The sequence below is a fragment of the Andrographis paniculata genome, unplaced genomic scaffold (genome assembly GCF_009805555.1).
Source record: "Andrographis paniculata isolate CXL003 unplaced genomic scaffold, ASM980555v1 Contig53END, whole genome shotgun sequence".
Classification (NCBI taxonomy): Eukaryota; Viridiplantae; Streptophyta; class Magnoliopsida; order Lamiales; family Acanthaceae; genus Andrographis; species Andrographis paniculata.
The window spans coordinates 2,363,348-2,370,286 of NW_026137588.1; positions in this window are offsets into that span (position 1 = coordinate 2,363,348).

The window sequence follows — 6,939 nt, forward strand, 5'->3', positions numbered from 1 at the left end:
AATGAGGTAGAATTGAGGGCGCTTCGTCAAGAACAAACCCATCCTGGAGGGCCACGTGGCCGACGAGCAGCACCTAATTGAGCGATACAAGAAGAATGAGGCCGACTTGGATCAAGAATTAAAGATTCAAGCCCAGTCTCAATTTATCGGAAGATATCAGATGGCTGCTGACAACCGACGGCTGTCCAGGGCCGAAGATAAATGGTCCCAAATCAAAACTGCCCTGGGGGCCCTTTTGTAAATTTTTGTAAATTCTGACTTAGTAAACATTTTTTTGTTTCTCCTATCGACAAGGATCACTTTCCGTACTCCGAATCTCCAGGGACCAAATCAAGCTTACTTTCCTTATAAAAATCATTTTCCTTTGTGATAAAACAAACAAACTTCGAAAACAACCTAAAATTGGGACATACCTGAAGTATTAATTAAAATGTCACACAATCGACCTCATGTTCCTTCAAAAAATTGTGAAGGTGTCATTTAACCCTTCTTTGTGGGTAATCATCTCGCCGGTGGCCATGCTGAAGACTTGTTACACATACTCAAACAACTGGATTTCAAATTCAGATTTTCCCAACGAGGAAGAACGACCATTCATCGTGTTATTGGCCTGATGGAAAACGTTCTGGGAGGATATGAAACTCTCCGTGATATCTTAAGCCGCATTCCTGATATTGATCACCATATGGACTTGATTGAACATCACGTGACATCCATACTTCCAGACCTTGGTTGGGATCATATATTTTCCAATCAGCGCACAGTCTTTTCAAGACTACGCACTGTTGTTGATCGTGAATGACAGGCCATAACAAACATGAAAGCTTGTACTAATCACAACTTAGAAGAAATGAAGAATTAATGGGAACGATACCGACCTGATTTAGAAGACCTTCTTGATGATGAACCAAAATTAATTTCTAATCATTGGGATGAAGATTCTGACTCAGAAAAAGGAGGTCCCCCGCACATATCAATATCTGATAATGAATTAACCCCATTTTGGGTCCGAACCCCCCATGTTTGGGTTCTGAATAAAATTTCTTGTTTCATGCATTCTTCTTATATGAAAAGGCGCAAAAATACCTCTTCAGATATTTAGCATTAATACAACATGTACTCTCTTACCTTCTTGATTTATTATAATAAAGGCACCATTTCCAACTTCCTTATGAATAATAAATGGCCCTTCCCAGTTTGGAGACCAGTTTTCTAATTGATCGATCTTCTTATACGTAGGAAAAATGGTCTTCCAAACCAAATCTCCTTCTTTGAAAGTCTTATAAAGGACTTTATTTCCATAAGACTTTGCCCTGATTCCATTATGCTTTACAATTTAATCGATTGCATGAAGTCGGTTAATATCCAGACTTTCCAATTGCTGCAACATAACTTGCTGATATTCCTCAGTAAGCTCTCCAGTAGTAAAACTTGTACGTCCAGATGATACCTGAATTTCGGTTGGTAACACAACATCTTGCCCAAAAGTAAGTTGATATGGTGAAAATCCCGTGGCCGAACTTCTACTATTACTGTGTGCCCATAACGCCTGAGGTAACAGAAAATTCCACTTTCTTGGATTCCCCTCAACCATCTTCTTTATTATTCCAATAATAATCTTATTGGCCGCCTCTGCTTGTCCATTAGCTTGGGGATAGTAAGGCGAATAATGATTTATCCGAATATCAAACTCTGCCAAGAAGCTTACAAATTTCTCCCCAGTGAAAACTAAACCTTGATCGGTGGTTATAGAATGAAGAATACCATACCTATAAATGATCTGATTCAGCACAAAATCAATCATCTCTTTTTTATCCACATTTTTTAAAGCAACCGCCTCGACTCATTTGGTGAAATAGTTTGCTGCAACCAAAATAAAACAATGATGTTTGGATGAAGGGGGATGTATTTTGCCAATGATGTCCATGGCCCAGGACTTGAAAGACCATGGTTTACCATAGCTTGCAACTCAGTAACTGACAAGTGATTCAACTGTCTGTGCTTTTGACATTCTTGGCAACCTTTTGCAAATTGTATACAATCTTCGAAGATCTTTGGCCAAAAGAAACTCAAACGATTAATAGCCCATCTCATATTCAAGCCTGCTCGACGAGCTCCACAGATCCCACTATGTACTTCTGTCATAACTTCCAAAGCCTGTTTAAATCCTAAACATTTTAAAAGTAACCCTTCGAGCGTCTGTTTGTATAGAACTCCTATCAATTGGAATCGTAGAGCCTTTAACCGTACCCCTATCGGCACATTTGCTCCTGGATTTTGTAGATACATAACAATTTCTGCCCTCCAGTCGATCCCATCTTCTGTTTCCGACTCGTCTTCTGCACAAATCTCTTTCGGGATTCCTTTACAAGCTTTTTGAGCTAACTCATCTGCAAGTTGGTTTTCCTTCCTAGGGATGAACTCAATTATCACCTTTGATATTTTTTATAACAAACGATATACAATATCACTATATCTGTGTAGATGAGGATAATTGCAAACATATTGTTTGGTTACCTGATTGATTACCAACTGAGAATCTCCTCTTATGATCACCGAATGAAAATTCCTGGCTATTAAAGCTTCCAATCCCAAGATTAAATCCTCATATATATTCTGCCGAATTATGGGTCATAGCTTCTAATTGCAGCTATAATTTGATCTTTTGGCCATCTAGTCCTTTTAACAAGACCCCTGCACCTGATCCATTTCCAGAAGTAGAACCATCAAAAAATATTGACCAAGTTCGGGTACTCACATAAGATATGCATCCGATCTGTTCTTGATTATATCCTGAGAATTTTGCCAAAAAATCTGCTATTGCTTGACCTTTAACTGCCTTTAACGGAGAACGTTGCAAATCAAAAGAGGCCAACTTGATGGGCCATTTCATAAGTCTGCCTTGCATGGTAGGTCTTTGCAAAATTAATTTGATAAGATCTACCTTTGAAATGACTTCTATTCTCCTAGGCAGCATATAATGCTCAAGCTTGGTGCATGCGAACACCAATGAGTAACATATTTTTTCTGGCATAGTATAATTTAGTTCCGGTCCTGTGAGAGTCTTACTCAAATAATAAATCGCCCTTTCTTTCCCATCATCACCATCTTGTGCTAGTAAGCAGCTGACCACTTCGTGTGTATTGGCCAAATAAAGCTTGAGGGGCCAAACTTCTTTATGAGGCATTAAAACTGGAGGTTGAACCAAGACTTGCTTTATAGTATCTAATGTTGTCTTCTGGTCTGGTCCCCATTCAAAAGCATCCGTCCTAGCTTTTAAGAACTTAGTAATTGGCCTAACCTTTCCAGCAGCATTAGAAATGAATCTCCTTAGATAATTTACCTTGCCCAAAAGACTTTGTACTTCCTTAACCGTCTTGGGTGATCGGATGGATAGAATCACTTTGGCTTTGTTGGCATCGATTTCAATTCTCCTTTCATGCACCAAAAAAGCTAAGAAACTTCTAGTTGATATGCCAAAAACGCATTTAGTTGGATTCATTTTCAGCTTGTACTTCTTCATTCGGTTGAATGCATCTTTTAGATCTCTCAAGTGTTGCTCGAAACTAGAAGATTTGACAATGACATCATCAATATAAATTTCCATAGACTTGCCAATGAGGTCATGAAAGATCGAATTCATGGCCCTCTGATAAGTTGGCCCTGCATTCTTCTAACCGAATGGCATAACTGTCCATTCGTAAATACCTAAAGCTCTTGGACACCTAAAAGTTGTCTTATGAATATCTTCTTCTGCCAAAAAGATTTGATTGTAACCTGCATAACCATCCATCAGACTGAGGATTTTTATGTCCTGCTAGTGAATCAACCAGCATATCGGCCATAGGCATCGCACATTCGTCCTTAGGAGTGGCTATATTAAGATCCCGGAAGTCAATACATATTCTGATCTTACCATTCTTTTTAACTACTGGTACAATGTTTGCCAACCATTCTGCATAACGGCAGGGCCGAATAAAGCCCACTTTAAGTAGTTTCTGGATCTCTTCTTTGATTTGAGGCATCAAATCAGGACTCATACGCCTTGGAGACTGCTTGTAAGGTTTAAAACCTTCTCTAATAGGCAACCGATGCTCTATAAGACTTTGTTCCAAACCAGGCATTTCTGAGTAATCCCAAGCTAAACAATCAATATTATTCTTAATAACCTCAAGTATTTCCATATGTCGCTCTTTAGACAAATAATTACTTATTCTTACCATTTTCGGAACCAGGTCGGTTCCTAAATTGAATTCCAACAAAGGGTCTTGAGCTGAAAAGGTTGGTTCTGTCTTTTCTAACAAATCTGGCCACCGAAATTGTTCATCTTCCTGATAATGAACATCATACATCTTTCTAATTTTTTCTGCCTCTTTTAAAAGCTGGTTTAAGTAAAACTGATTAATAAGTAAACTACAATCTTCCAAATTTGTACTATCCATAAAAGATATATTGTCAGATAGGTTTGGCTTTCTTACAGCCATACATGAGGGTTGTTCTTTTTAGAAGAATATAGAATTCTGGCTTCTTTGGGTATTCACTAGCCATAAATGCCTGAGACATTGGAGGTAAATGACTGGAATAAAACACTGACTCCTCAGCCTTTTCTGATACGCCAAAAGGGTTGTCATTTGCTTCTATTTTAAAGACCTGATTACCCTCCCAAAACATTAATTACTGATGCAATGATGATGGCACATAGTGAGAGGCATGAATCCAGTCCCGCCCAAGTAGAACCGAATATGTAGTGTCTGCATCCACTACAAAAAATACGGATGAAATCATTTTTGGTCCAACTTCGATCGGGGCTACCATTATACCCTCCGGTTTTTTTGGTTGCCCTGTGAAACTAGTCATCTCGAAATACACTGGAGACAAATCGTGAATTCCTTTTCCTAACTTCTTGAGGGTCTTTAATGGCATAACATGGAAGACGGCTTCATTGTCTATGAAAACCTTTGTGATTGGTTTCCCGCAAATGTTTGAATTAACATACAGAGGTTTCAAATGAGATGTTGTGCCCTCTGGGATAGGAGGAGAGACTATGGGAGGAATTTCTGACTGAAAATCAGGATCTGAAATCTTCGCGCATTTTGGTTCCTCCGTAGAACCATCCACCAGACTTGCCCATAAAGGTTCTTCTTCAATCCAATAAACTTTTTGTCATTCGGCAGGGGACTCGTGGACCTACCCGAGATTTGACAGATCTTGAATCTACTTCTGTTGTACGAAATTCTTCTCCTGCCTCGTTTCCATGTTAGGCTGTCAGTGATTCTAAATGAAATTCTTCAAGAGATGGATTAATGTTGATCCGTTTACAATACTGACATCTGAAGCCTTCAATTTTTTCGTCTGGTGCTTCTTTACCCCTTTTCTGTATGGACCGACTTCTTGCCGGATCATCAGAAGCGCCTTGGAAGTCTTTCGGCTGTCTCGTTGAAGGGACTCATTTCTTGTACCTCGCAGCATACCTGCGTTTAGCATTACATATTGGGGTATGATTCATAGCTGGAAATCGAGGGTCAATATCAACTGGTAAAGGTTTTTTATTCCGAACCCAATTGCTTCCGACCAGGCCGGTCTTTCTAGTCGGATGGTCTCGGACCAATACTTGTTCCTTCAGTTCCATATCAAAAGAACCGTCTTGGTTATCTCATTTTTCTGCTACTGGCTTTTCATAAATCTTGAATCTTTCTTTTTTTTGGCAATTGTTTGACTGATCTATTCTTCTTGATCTGGGAATTGCTCGTATGTAAACCATGACTGTGGTTACTTTTGGGAAAGGTTGTTGTTCTATGCCCAAAGTAATATATTTGAGTCGTCCTGCCTTAATGGCCTTTTGAATTTCCTTTCGGAAGTGTGTGCATTGGCTTGTACTGTGTGTGAAGGAATTATGGCACTTACAATATGGTATCCCTTTGATTTCTTCTTTAATAGCCAATCTTTGTCCTTTTGGAATTCGGATCTGTCCATCTGTCAATAGTATATCAAAGATTTCATCAGCCTTTGAACTATCGAACATAAGTTGATCCCTTCCCTCAGTTCCTGGCAATGGTTTCAATTTGGAACACACATAAGGCTTTCCAGAGATATTTCGGCTGCCATTTCTTCCGTTTGATCAAAATCAGGACTATATGTTTCTGTTTCCATACTAGCCATTTTTTGGACTTTATTACGCCTAAAATTCTGATTTTTTTCTCTGAAAAGAGATTCTAAACGTCCAGCCTTGGATGCGAGACTTGCCAGATCTTCTACATCATGTGCAGTGAGTGCCTCTCTCAACCGAACAGGCATATTGCGGACCACTAAATTGGTCATCTCCTTTTCATTAATTATAGTGGGGCATCTTCCTTTCATCAATCGTACCCTTTCGATAAACTATGAGGCTGATTCTTCTGGAAATTGTTTCATTTCCAAAAAATCGGTAAGAGATACGGTTGGCAAAGGGTTGAAGAATCTAGCATGGAACGCCATCTCTAAACCTTCCCAGGTTTGTATTTTTCCAGGTGGTAAATTTGACAAACCACGAAAAGGTTGTCCTAGTAAGAGACAAACCAAATAGTTGTAGTTTATAAAAAGGATTATTACCGATCTCTCCTAATTGCGCCATGAATCGACCCACATGTTCTATGGTGGAGAATCCATCTTCTCCTAAGAAAGCATGAAAGTCGGGTGGTCGATAATTCCTTGGGAGAGGGTAATCGTTAATGATCCTTTCCGGAAAAGGTCTTTGATAGGCGGAGCGGTTGGCCACATGGGGATTCATGCCGAAATGAACCCTCAAGACATGCGCAATTTCTTCAGGATCCAAACGAGGTTGTTGATGATCATAGATATGAATAGGATCATGCATATGTCCTCATTGCCTATCTTCCCTCACGATGTTTGGCTGAGTGTTATCAACTCTTGGTCCCAACGGAACATTATTTGGGAAGGTTA